Below are 14,371 nucleotides of genomic sequence, written 5' to 3'. Positions count from 1 at the left end.
AACTCATCTGTATGCCAAAGTATTATAAAGCTAATTGTGAGGACATCTATCTACTGTGTTAAAAAAGAAAGGTGTTGCAAAGCTTAGCCCAATTGAAATGCTGTGAAAGTACCTTAAGAGAACAGTGCATTATGCACCAGATTTCCAGTCCTGATTTTCTGACAAGTTAAACATCGATTATAATACAACAGGAAGCATTTGTCATCTTTTGGCAGTCTACAGATGACCCTCTAGTTATTGTCTTCTCGGAAACTTAGGATGGCCCCAGATCAACTGCCTGTTGAGGTCAATTATTTATTAGGATTGTGATGTGATGAGCCTGTTTCCTCTATTGGCGCAACACTTTGTCTCTTTACGTATTTATTTTTTTTCTCTAAATTGAGCCAATGAGCAGCTACATTTGATTGCGCCCTGCATCTAATTTGGACACTTGGTGATTCCTGGACTTGAAAGTTTGCATCTGTGCAGGATTATGGAGGTTTTTTGGTCTGTTAAATTCTAATGATTACACTGGTCTACAAAAAAATAAACACGTTTCTGGTGCCAAGGCTTTTTTTTTATGGATTTAGGGTATTTTGAGAGTGCTGAATTAAAAAATCCCATTACTTTAGCTGAATTGGTTTTAGTTTTTGAGATAGTTAATTAATCCATGAAAATAATGCATTCCCCCAATACAACTTGTGTGTGGTAACAAATGCAATAGCTTTTGTTATGTTTGACTTTTTAACAGTGTCTTAGGTAAGGAAATATCTCATATAATAATTTTGTGCTTCAATTTCTAGACTTACAATGCTATAAAAGCAATTTTTTTGAAGTGAGAATTCTACTGTAATTAACTACCGTATTTTTCAGACTATAAGACGCACCAGACCATAAGACACACCTAGGTTTTAGATGAGGAAATTAGAAAAAAAATTGAAGCAAAAAATGTGGTCAATTCTGTACTAATATCCCCTATCCTGGTATGCATGGCTGTCCTGGTACTCAGGGCTCCCTCCTCCCTACCCTGTTATGCATGGCCCCCTCCTCCCTACCCTGGTATGCATGGAATCATAGAATCGTAGAGTTTAGAAGGGACCTCCTGGGCCATCTGGTCCAACCCCCTGCTCAAAGCAGGATTCGCTAAATCATCCCAGTCAGATGTCTGTCCAGCCTCTGTTTGAAGACTTCCATTGAAGGAGAACTCACCACTTCTCGTGGCAGCCTGTTCCACTCATTGATCACTCTAACTGTCAAAAAGTTTTTTCTAATATCTAATCTGTGTCTCCTCCCATTCAGTTTCATCCCATTGCTTCTAGTCTTTCCTTGTGCAAATGAGAATAAAGTTGATCCTTCTACAATGTGACAGCCCTTTAGATATTTGTAGACAGCTATTAAGTCTCCTCTCAGTCTTCTCTTTTGCAAACTAAACATTCCCAATTTCTGCAACCTTTCCTCATAAGACAGGGTTTGCAGACCGGTCACCATTCTGGTCGCTCTTTTCTGAACTTGCTCCAGTTTGTTGATGTCTTTTTTAAAATGTGGTGCCCAAAACTGGACACAATATTCCAGATGAGGTCTGACCAAAGAGGAGTAGAGGGAAATAATGACTTCACGTGATCTAGACTGTATGCTTCTGTTAATACATCCTAGAATTGCATTTGCCTTTTTTGCTGCTGCATCACACTGTTGACTCATATTCAGTCTGTGATCTATTAGTATACCCAAGTCTTTTTCACATGTGCTGTCACTTAGCCCTATTCCTCCCATTCTATATATGCTTTTTTCATTTTTATTGCCCAGATGTAGTACTTTGCATTTCTCCCTGTTAAAAACCATTCTGTTAGTTGCTGCCCACTTCTCCAGTTTATTTAAATCTTTTTGAATCCTTTCTCTCTCTTCTCTAGTATTAGCTATCCTTCCTAGCTTTGTGTCATCAGCAAATTTAATCAGTTTACCCTCAATTCCTTCATCTAAATCGTTGATAAAGATGTTGAACAATACAGGGCCCAGGACAGAGCCCTGTGGTACCCCACTTGAGACATTCTTCCAACTGGATGTGCAGCCATTTACGACCACTCTTTGGGTCCGATCACTAAGCCAGTTATGAATCCACCTAACAGTTGCCTTGTCCATTCCATACTCAGTCATTTTTTCAATAAGGATTGTATGAGAGACTTTGTCAAATGCTTTGCTGAAGTCAAGATATACTATATCTACAGCATTTCCTTGATCCACCCAATCAGTGATACCGTCATAGAAGGAAATTAAGTTTGTCTGACATGACTTATTAGTTACAAACCCATGCTGACTCTGTTTAATCACTTCATTCTTATCCAGGTATTGACATACATGTTGTTTAATAATTTGTTCAAAGATCTTTCCTGGTATAGAAGTCAGACTCACCGGCCTATAGTTGCCTGGGTCCACCTTCTTCCCCTTTTTGAAGATAGGAACAACATTTGCTCTTCTCCAGTCTTCTGGCACTTCTCCTGTTCTCCAAGAATTTTCAAAGATTATGGAGAGGGGTTCAAAAATTTCTTCTGCTATCTCCTTCAGTACTCTGGGGTGTAATTCATCTGGACCTGGAGACTTGAATTCATTTAGGTTAGCTAAGTGTTTCCTCACTATCTTTCTGTTTATAGATATCCTGGATTCTTCTATTCCCTTAATAGGACAGTGAATAACAGTTGATGTTACATTTCCTTTCTGAGAGAAAACAGATGCAAAATAGGAATTTAAAAGTTCAGCCTTCTCAACATCCTGTCTTACCATTTCATCATTTTCATCCTGTAAAAATCCTATAGCATCTTTGACTTTTCTTTTACATTTGACATATCCCCAAAATCCTTTATTATTGCTTTAGTTAATCTGATTTGTGCCCTGCAGGTTCTGCAGACAGCATTATATTCTTCTTTAGATATGCCTCCCTCTTTCCATTTTATAAACATTTTTTTCTTCCTTTTTAGCATGTGCTTAAGTTCTGTGTTCATCCATCCTGGTTTCCTTAAATGCTTCCTATTCTTCCCTCTTTTCGGAATTGTTAACAACTGTGCTTTGAGAATTTCATTTTTCAAGATTTCCCATCCTTCCTGGACATTTTTGTCTTTAAGGATATCCAGCCATTGGATCCCTCCAATTCTCTTTCTGAATCCCTTAAAATCTGCCTTTCTGAAATCTAACCTTGACATCTGAGTCTTCACAGGTCTTCCGCCTCTAGTTATCCAAAATTCTAAAATAGCATGGTCGCTACCTCCTAGGGTCCCAGCCACTTTTACCTCCTCAACCATTTCCTCCCTGTTTATAAGGATTAGATCCAAGGTAGCAGTTCCCCTTGTTTTCTCCCTTACCTTTTGGAAGATAAAGTTGTCAGCAAGAGAGGATAAGAATTTCCTTGACCTGTTAGTTTTGCCTGAGAGAGATTCCCAACAAATGTCTGGATAGTTGAAATCTCCCATGACAACTATGTCATATTTTTTGGAGAACTTGGCGATTTGATGCATAAAGAGTTCATCCATATCTTCAGCTTGCACAGGCGGACTGTAGTAAATGCCTACAATGGTGTCCTTTCCATTGTTCTGTCCTTGTATTCTTACCCAAACAGTTTCCACAGAACTCCCAGTCTCTGAAGCTTCAATCTCTGTGCAGATATACGCGTTTCTAACATACAATGCGACACCCCCTCCTCGTTTATCAAGTCTGTTTCTTGCAAATAAGTTGTATCCTTCTAGTCTTGTATTCCAATCATGTGTATCGTCCCACCAAGTTTCAGTGATTCCAATGACATCATATTTCTTTTCCTGTGTTAGTAGTTCCAATTCTCCTTGTTTGTTGCCCATGCTTTGTGCATTAGTATAGAAACATTTTAGTTTGTGATTGGTTTCACTTTCTCCAATATTTTTATTAATTAGATTCTTTCGTCTTTGTTCTTCCTTTCCACTTCTAATAGCAGAGTTCTCAATAGCATTTGTCAGGTGTAATGCTTTTTCTGGTCTTTTGCTTCATCCCTATCCTGGTATGCATGGCCCCCAGCAGAAAAACATAAAACAAAACATAAACCATTTTACTTATCTTCCTGCGCTCCCTCGCAGCTTCCTGTTCCTATGCCAGCAGCTGATTTTTGCTTGTAAGCAGCGCATGGCAGTAACGTCATGCGCTGCTTACAAGCAGAGGACCGCTACAGGAACACTCACTGCTCCTTACGTCGGGACTATGTGCATGGAGAGCAGTGAATATTCGTTGCTCTTTTATAGCGGGCATAGTGTTAGCCGCAGCCGCCGGCTTCCTGCATCTACGTGGCATTCACGTGCGCCCAATACTAAAGGGAATGAATATTTACTGCATTCTATACCTATGGGAGTGGAGAGCAGTGAATATTCATTCCCTTAAGTAAGCGGGCACACGCGAATGCACAGCAGATGCAAGAAGCCGGTGGCTGCGGCTATCAGCGTGTCCGCTATTAAAGTGACATGAATATTTACTGCTCTCCATTCCCATGGGCGTGGAATGCAGTGAATATTCATTTGTCTTTAGCAACAGGCACAGGAGTTAACCGCAGCCGCCGGCTCCTGTCTTGTGACACGCTGCCGCTCCCCCACCACAGCCAGAGCACGTACATCTAGACTATAAGGTGCACCCCCATTTTCCTACACCTTTTTGGAGGAAAAAAAGGGCATTTTATAGTCCGAAAATTATGGCAACTATTAAATATCTCAGAAACCAGAGCCAATCTGGCAAAACTGATATCATTCTTAATCCACACCAAAACCATTCAAACATCGTTGGTACCAAAATCACTGTTTATCAGTGTTATTTATGTAGTGTAAGTGGTATGTATGGACTTATTTTAATTATTTTTTTAGTTTGTAGTCTGAGATTTTAACTACAGACCGTAGAGAACAAATGTGGGCCAGGACTACAATAAATGCAATTTTTTTTTTATTTTAATACAATGAATAATAAAAACATAAATATTTAACAAGACAGAAGTTGTAATAAACTTGATAGGTGAGCCAATGAGGGTGTGCTAGTTAAAAGGCACCAATCACTTATATAGAATATTAAAACGAGGGGGAGTTCCTACAAGTAATTGATGTGGAAGTAATATCACATATATATCCACACAGTATATGAGATTGAAGTGCCAAATAATGTAATTGAGACAATAAATCACATAACGTGCAAAATGTGCATGAACAGAAGCTCACCCACCAAACACCCGATGCGCGTTTCACAAATGATTACCACACGTCGGATGTATGGTAAAGATAAAATGGGTTTCTTGTATGGTCCAGCCATCAATATAATAAGTAGGAGCATTCAAAACACACTCCATGATCCAGTCATCAGCCAGTATCTATCTATTCTGTAGCGTTTGAGTCCAACGTACCTGGCATGTATTGGGCAACGGATTGGCAGCATATTAACTGACAGATTCCATTTAAATGTGTAAAATTCTGTGCTGAAATCTGCAGTAAATACGACATAAAGTCCTAAATTCCACTCCAAAATACTGGAGCAAAAATGTCTTGGTGGTTTTTTTATCCATTAGTATAGTGTCAGATCATCCGTTTTGGCTGACTGCAATGTACAGTTCGAAATCTTTGTGAAAAAATATAAGAAATGTTTGCCAGAATGATATAGAATCGCACAACATGACTTGTCAAAATAATACCAAAGAGAACAATAAAGATCTGTTTTTAAGGAAAATGAAACTTCAGCACTTTTTGACTGAGACAACAGTAAATGGAAAGGTCAGAAGGGTTCCTAATGTTACAACCTGCAGCTAAATGCGAAATCTAAATATTGTAAATGAACATTCAAGCCTGAAATAATTCATAATACAGCAATTAATATTTTATTTCATGGCCATGAAAAGTGCATTAATAGTTTTAAAAGCACGTATTTATTACAAAGTGAATGGGACCTTGTGGTCTAATTCATAAATAACCAAGCAGACATGCTGCCATTACCCTTATTAATAGTCTCATTGGTAGCTTTAAAGACACTCGTTCCCTAATGCTAACAAATGTTTATCCATTAAAGAGTATGTTAATTTACAATTCATAAAATGGCTTATGAGTAAAACTTAAAGTGGACCTAGCACCAAATGTCACAATCGAAATTGGATATATTAAATCTTTTATACCTGAAAAGAATGTTGTATTTACTTTGAAAATCCATGTCCAGATGGCTGTTTAATCCTATGACCTTTGAACTCATTCTCCACCAACCTAGCCTGATTGATCTCTCTCCTCAGTGTCCCTCCTCCCTGCTGTTGCAGAGATTTCACACTGTTCTGTAGAAGCTGCTCAGTTAAAGTATTTGAAGGGGGTGTCCTCTTTGATGTACTTTTCGCCCACAGTCTCAGTAGCAGACTGAGCTTTACTTATCGTCCACGTGACCTGCGCTGCCTCTACACCACTGCACCAGTCTCTGTTGATCGGCTGCAGTTGTAGTGTTACATAGTCACCACTGCAGCCTATCAACAGAGAGCTGGGCAGAGGTGAAGAAGCCGTACTGGCCCAGGGGATGGTTAATAAGGCTGTTTGTTCTTTTACACATCACTGAGCCAGTGGGTAAAATAAACTGAAAGAGGCCAAGCAATTTAATAAATGTATAATGTTTGTTTTGTTAAATTTGGTCAACAATTTGCTATAAATGCTATAGAAAGTAGGTTTACAATTTTTTTTTTCAGCATTTTCCCCCCCTTTTTCTTTTTAGTCATGCACCAAAAAGCATCATTATCACAAAAAAGTCTGACTATTTAATAGGCGATATCATCCTGTTTTCATTCATACATTTTAATGATGAATGATGCAGGAACAACAAAAATAAACACTTGTGGTAAAAAATAGTATTTACTGTCTGACTTGTCAGGAGAGCTGACAGATTTACCCTCATAAAACCATACTAACTTACAGCCCAAATTGTCTGTTCAAACCATGGACAGGCGCCTGGTGCACCCTCGGAAAGACCAAGCAATTCAGTGCAGATTTCTACCCACTTATTTTGCATCTCCACCTCTTACCTTAAAGGGAATCTTTCACCCCATTTTTGGACTATAAGCTGCGGCCACAGCCATCAGGGGCTTATCTACAGCATTCTGTAATGCTGTAGATAAGCACCCAACATAACCTGAAAGATAAGAAAAACGAGTTAGATTATACTCACCTGGGCGTCCAGTCCGATCCGATGGGTATCACGGTCCTGTCCGACGCCTCACATCTTCTAGAGATGACGTTCTCCTTCTTGCTTCTGCCGCGGCTCCTGCGCCTCTCTTTAAAGGGAACCTGTCATTTAAAAAAAAAACACTATTATCCTGTAGATATTGTGTTAATCTGCAGGTTAACAGTATTGTGAAGCAGTATGACTGCCACACTGAATTCATGCCTAATGGTAGGCAATGAACTTTATTACTCCCGGCAGCCTCCTGCTTTCAGTCATGGATGTGCTGCTTCAGTCACAACTCAGTACACAGTGAGCGATGCCTGTAACCATGCCCTGGCACTAACTGACAGCTGTCCCAGCACTGTAGAGCCAGATGTCAGTCGTGCTGGGCTGTGCTTACTGCGGCTGCTCACTGTGTACTGAAACCGCACATCATCTATGACTGAAAGCCGGAGGCTGCCTGGAAGAGAAAAGTTAATTTCCTCCTTGTAGCCATGCTTTCAGAGCAGCGGTGGCTGCACGGAGTCAAAGTCTGTCAACTTAAAGATTAACCCCCATATCTGCAGGTTAAGTGTTTTTTTCTCATGATAGGTTCTCATTAATTTTCAGGTCTGGCTTTACAGGAATAAGATGATAGAGGAGATTGATAGCAAACAAGTACTTGGGAAGGTGCACTGAACTGCTAGGCCGTGGAGTGCATGTGCTAGTTTGGTTTGAATAGTCACTTTGTACTGAAAGACTTCATTTAACAATTGAACAATTGTAGCAATTCTCCACAATGTATTGCAAATGTTGAACCGGCCTAAGGTATGTTACCACAGCTCTGCTGTGAGGCAAGAAGTTGCCTGGAAACTGGTATTTTGGAGGTTAATTTCTTAGTGTTCTGATCTTTCCATCATTATCTGACTATTATTGCAGAAACTATGATGTTTATAGCTTCTTAGCACCCGAAAGAAAACTTGAGTGATCGTATATTCTGCAATTTAGCCTCAGCTTGCTGCATGACAGCTCAGTAGTTAGGCGAGTGTTACACACATGACAACTGATGTTCCTCCTTCTTTAATTTGTATTGTAATAGATACAAAGACTAGTTGTGTCTTGAAATGCTTTTTAAGTTACTATTCATGATGGCGTGCACTGCTTAATCTAGTTCGTAAGCTAGAAGTTTACTTAAGGGTACAAAGTTTGTCTCATAATAAGGGGACTTCAAATGGTAATACGTTTTACCCTCATGTGTAATATGTATATGTGTTATATATATTACCAAAATGTATTAATAGTTTTTTTTATCAATGAAAATGCAAAGTAAATGAACAAATCAAATCAATATTTGTCACGACCACCCTTTGCCTTTAAAACAGCAGCAATTCTTTAAGGTACACGTTGTGGGGATGTGACTCGCTCAGGTGCAGCGGGAGACAATCAGGAGACCGGTTCTTCCAAAGTTCATGAGGTTTATTTCTGTCATAAACCATAAAACAGCGTATCACCAAAAATAGCCTCTAGCTTAGGCAAACAAAACATAAACCTTCGTGGTTGCAGACTCAGACCGCGAGTCTCAGCACATGCTGGGAGGTGTAGTCCTCCCCACATACAGCTCCCTGGTTCAGGAGCAGGTCACATTATAAGGCTGTAGCCACACCCACGTTCCCAGCAGCTGACTGGTCACATGACTGTGACCTCACCACAGGTCCTTCAAACAAAAACAATAACAATATCTGGTATGCTTTACTTCTGCCTTACATTATGGAGATAAGCCATTTATGAGACACATATCTCCCATCAATTACACGACGCTTAGCCCTGCCACATACCTCCCCCCTCTGCCTAAAGCCGTGGGGCTTGGCACTTTCACCTACCAGGCAAGGGATTCTGGAGAGGGCATCGGCATTACCATGTAGCTTCCCGGCCCTATGCTCTACATGGAAACTGAAGTCTTGTAGGGCTAAGAACCAGCGGGTGACCCTAGCATTCTTGCCCTTGGTTTCCCTCATCCACCTGAGTGGGGCATGGTCGGATATTAACCTAAACTTCCGTCCCACCAGGTAGTACCGTAATGTGTCCACTGCCCATTTTATGGCCAAACACTCCTTCTCTACAACTGAGTAATTTCTCTCACAAGAAGTCAACTTCCTACTCAAGTAGAGAACAGGATGCTCCTCCCCACGTATCTCTTGGGAAAGGACTGCACCTACCCCGACATCTGAGGCATCTGTCTAGAGGACAAATTCACGTTTAAAGTCTGGGGCCACCAAAACGGGCTGCTTACAAAGAGCTCCCTTCATTTCTTGGAAGGCTGACTCTGCTTCTTCGGACCAGCTGACCATCACTGACTTTGTCCCTTTAAGCAGATCAGTTAGAGGTGCAGCCATTGTGGCGAAGTTTGGGATAAACCTCCTGTAATATCCCACAATCCCCAGGAAGGCTTTAACTTGCTTCTTTGACAGAGGTCTCGGCCATGTTTGAATTGCCTCCACTTTATTGATTTGGGGTTTGATCTCGCCACGCCCCACTACATATCCGAGGTACTTGGCTTCTTCTCTCCCCAAGGCACACTTCTTCGGGTTTATTGTAAACCCCGCCTCTCTTAGAGCGTCAAACACTGCTTGGACCTTTTCCAGGTGAGTCTCCCAGTCCGGGGTAAAGATGACGATATCATCCAGGTATGCGGCAGCGTATAGCTTATGAGGTGCAAGGATTCTATCCATCGCCCTCTGGAAGGTTGCTGGAGCTCCCTGTAGGCCAAACGGCATCCGGACATACTGGAAGCACCCGTCTGGTGTGGAGAATGCCGTCTTCTCCTTGGCTTCCTGTGCCATGGGGATCTGCCAATATCCCTTGGTCAGATCCAAAGTGGTTATGTACCTGGCAGGTCCAAGTCTCTCGATGAGCTCATCAACGCGTGGCATGGGATAAGCGTCGAACTTGGAGACCTCATTCAGCTTCCGGTAATCGTTGCAGAACCTCCATTCACCATCAGGTTTTGGGACCAGGACAATCGGGCTCGACCAGCCGCTCTTGGATTCCTCAATGACCCCGAGCTTCAACATACACTGCACCTCGGAGATTACCTCTCGCCGGGCCTCAGGAATACGATATGGTTTCACGTTCACCCGCACATGTGGCTCGGTCAGAATTTCGTGCTCCACCACCTTCGTGCACCCCGGCAACTCTGAGAACAGGTCGCGGTTTTTCTGGAGTAACTCCCGGCACTGCTGCTTCTGGGCCTTCGATAGAGTCTCCGCTATGGTAACGGCTCCAACCTCCCCTTCTAGGTTGCCCAGCAAGCACGGAGTTACCGCTGGCTCTCTATCTTGCCACGGCTTGATAAGGTTAACATGGTAAACCTGGTATGGCTTCCGTCTTCCGGGTTGGTGGATCTTGTAGTTTACGTCTCCCAGTTTCTCCACCACCTCATATGGCCCTTGCCACTTGGCCAAGAACTTACTTTCCACCGTCGGTATTAGCACGAGAACTCGGTCTCCCGGATTGAACTGCCTCACTCTGGCTGACCGGTTGTAGACCCTGGCCTGAGCCTCTTGTGCCTGGCGGAGATGTTCTTTAACAATGGGCATCACCTTCGCAACCCTCTGCTGCATCAGTGCCACATGCTCAATGACGCTTCTGTGGGGCGTGACTTCGGCTTCCCAGGTTTCCTTGGCTATATCTAGGAGACCTCGCGGATGCCGGCCGTACAGAAGCTCGAAGGGGGAGAACCCCGTGGAGGCCTGGGGAACTTCACGGATAGAAAACAGTAAATACGGTAAGAGACAATCCCAGTCTCTACCATCTTCCTCTATGACTTTTCTCAGCATGCTCTTCAGGGTCTTGTCAAACCTCTCAACAAGGCCATCTGACTGTGGATGGTACACTGAAGTCCTCAGCTGGGAAATTTGCAAGACTCTGCACAATTCTCTCATCACCTTGCTCATAAAAGGTGTCCCCTGGTCGGTCAGGATCTCCTTCGGCAAACCCGTCCGGGAAAACACATGGACCAGCTCACGGGCTATACTCTTCGCAGAGGAGTTTCTCAGGGGAATGGCCTCAGGATAGCGTGTGGCATAGTCCAGGATGACTAATATATACTGATGGCCCCGAGCTGATTTAACTAAGGGACCGACCAAGTCCATGGCAATTCTCTCAAATGGCACCTCAATAATGGGCAGTGGCACAAGAGGGTTCCGAAAATGAGATGTGGGGGCAGTTAACTGACATGTCGGGCAGGACCTGCAATAGTTTACTATTTCCCGGTGACACCCAGGCCAATAGAACCTCTGTACAATCCGTTCCTGGGTTTTTTCCACCCCCAGGTGTCCCCCCAAGATGTGTGAATGGGCCATGTCCAACACTTTTCGTCTATAGGGGCCTGGTACTATTAACTGCTCTGCCACCTCCTCCCTTATTTTCGTGACCCGGTACAACAATTCCCCACTCAACATAAAATGGGGAAACCTTGTGTCTGCTCCCGGCTCTTGTGCAACCCCATTAATGACGGTGACATTGTTAAAGGCTTCCCTTAGTGTGGGGTCCCTATGTTGGGCAGTCCCAAAATTCTCCCCGGCCACCCCTAACTCCGGGATGTCAGGTACAGGGGACCCTTCCTCTTCATCCCCAACAAGGACACATAAAGGGAACTCGTCTGCCTCTGGTGGTGGCGATACCTCAGTGGGGTGGATTGGTTCCCTGCTCTTGCTAGCACACTCAGAACCCATCCCCCACAGATCCCAAAACAGACAGAAATCCCGGCCAATAATTATGGGATGCAACAAGTCTCGAACAACGCCAACTTCATGCGACTCGGTGCCATGCGCCGTTTCAATCTTCACCCTAGCCATAGGGTAGTCCTTTGCATCGCCATGTATGCACCGAACACCAATCTTTTTACCCGGGAGTATGTTTAGAGGAAAACTGGCCCTCACAAGGGTCACCAAGCTCCCGGAGTCCAGAAGCGCCATTACTGCTCGACCGTTCACCTTCACGGGACACGCTTGTGGCCCCTTGTTAGGTAGCGAGTTCACACTGCAAGCTGGATATGCGTAGTATGAACTACGGCGTCCCATGCTGCAGTCCATCTGCTCGGTGGTCTGGGGACAACGGGCCGCTATATGTCCTGGCCCATGACACTTCCAGCAAATAACACCCGAGGGGACCTTGGGCACCGCCTCCCCCGCCCCTTTTGACCTTGGACGCACCACCCCTTTTTGTGACTCCGCCCCCTGCTGGGACCCCCAATATGGAATGGGCTGTTTCCCCAAGGAACCTTCCATCCCCTGGTATCTCTCGACCAGCCCAACCAGTTCATCAGCATTTTGGGGATCACCCTGGGCAACCCAAGTCTGTAGAGGTCTCGGCAGAGAATGCACAAACCGATCCATCACAACTCGCTCTACCATCTGTGCAGGGGAAGCCGACTCTGGCTGCAGCCATTTCTGGACCAGGTGCAACAGGTCAAACATTTGGGAGCGCGGGGGTTTGTCCCGGTGATAGGCCCAGCGATGAACTCGCTGTGCCCTGGTAGTCATTGTTACCCCCAAGCGTGCGAGAATTTCCGCTTTTAATTTGGGATACTCTCTGGCATCTTGTACCGTCAGGTCAAAGTACGCCTTCTGGGGCTCCCCCGTTAGGTAAGGGGCCAGTACCTCCGCCCACCGCTCTGGCTGAAGTTTTTCCCTCTCAGCCACCCTCTCAAACACCGTCAGGAAGGCCTCCACATCATCCTCAGGGGTCATTTTTTGTAATGCGCGTCTTACCGCCTTCTCGACATCGGTGGCATCAGCCCGACCTGGGGTTGGGGCGCTCGTCCTGCCCTCCTGGATGGCGGTTGCCAGAAGCTGCATCTGCTGCCGTTGTTCCTGCTGGCTCTGCTGGAACTGCTGCCGCTGCTCCTGCTGGCTTTGCTGGATCTGCTGTAACAACAGCTTGTTGGTTTCCTGCTGCAGAGCCTGGGACTGGACCAGGTGTTTCATGAGGTCCTCCATGATTCCAGGCAATGCTTGTTGCCCCGCTGCAAACTTCACCCAGGACATGCAGCAACTGTCTCAAGTCTCTGCTGGGACCGCTGCCCGCACGTGTACCACCAATTGTGGGGATGTGACTCGCTCAGGTGCAGCGGGAGACAATCAGGAGACCGGTTCTTCCAAAGTTCATGAGGTTTATTTCTGTCATAAACCATAAAACAGCGTATCACCAAAAATAGCCTCTAGCTTAGGCAAACAAAACATAAACCTTCGTGGTTGCAGACTCAGACCGCGAGTCTCAGCACATGCTGGGAGGTGTCGTCCTCCCCACATACAGCTCCCTGGTTCAGGAGCAGGTCACATTATAAGGCTGTAGCCACACCCACGTTCCCAGCAGCTGACTGGTCACATGACTGTGACCTCACCACAGGTCCTTCAAACAAAAACAATAACAATATCTGGTATGCTTTACTTCTGCCTTACATTATGGAGATAAGCCATTTATGAGACACATATCTCCCATCAATTACACGACGCTTAGCCCTGCCACAACGTGCACAAAGTCACAGATTTTGTTTAGTTGTATACCACACTGGTCATAATTATCATTATCAAATGTAGGTTCGAACAGTCATTAACTGAAACAGAAACAGCCATGTAGAAAGGGCACTCAAAAGATCAATGTAGATATATACACCGGCGCTCCTCCTAGTACAAACTAAAGCTGCAGGTGCTTGGGCAGCCTCTGTGCTAATGGCTGGCAATTTAAAAAGTTGCAAAAACAAAATGAGAGCACCACGCTGAAGTTGCTGCTGCATAAGCCAGATATACCTAATCAAAATATAATCAGAAAAGCAATATCTAAAAAGGTCATAGGCGTGTGGCGTATGGATAAATGAAAGAAACCGCCTGCCTACCTTGAGGTGAATATATGGTCCAGCAAGGAAATAGCACTTGTGTGGATTGAAGGGTCATGCAAGGTAAGCTTCTGGGTTGCTGACCCACAGATTAATCCACAGGAGTGACTGGAACAGGAGGATCCTATACGCTGGAGCAGGGAGATGTGAACTGAACAGTTCACAGGTACTAGCGTTGGATCACAGTGGCTCGAAAGATCGAATAAGTGCAACAAAAGTAGAGGGAGAATGGGGACCAGGGAGCGTCCCCCCCTTGAAGTGGAACCCTTCCTGAGCCCTCACCGAGGATTGGAAGCACACGGCGTGGGCCGGCCGGGAGACACCGCTGACAGTGCCGGAGTGTAGGGA

General features: G+C 44.4%; 1 protein-coding gene across 1 annotated transcript in view; it reads left to right on the top strand.

Annotated features, from left to right (window-relative positions):
* Window positions 1-14,371, top strand: part of DIAPH3 (diaphanous related formin 3) — an 811,800-nt gene that overhangs the window by 498,704 nt on the left and 298,725 nt on the right. The window lies entirely within an intron of this gene.

The sequence above is a fragment of the Dendrobates tinctorius genome, unplaced genomic scaffold (genome assembly GCF_039654945.1).
Source record: "Dendrobates tinctorius isolate UK_male_01 unplaced genomic scaffold, ASM3965494v1 ptg000064l, whole genome shotgun sequence".
NCBI classification, from domain to species: Eukaryota; Metazoa; Chordata; class Amphibia; order Anura; family Dendrobatidae; genus Dendrobates; species Dendrobates tinctorius.
This window is presented reverse-complemented; position numbering and strand designations above follow the sequence as displayed.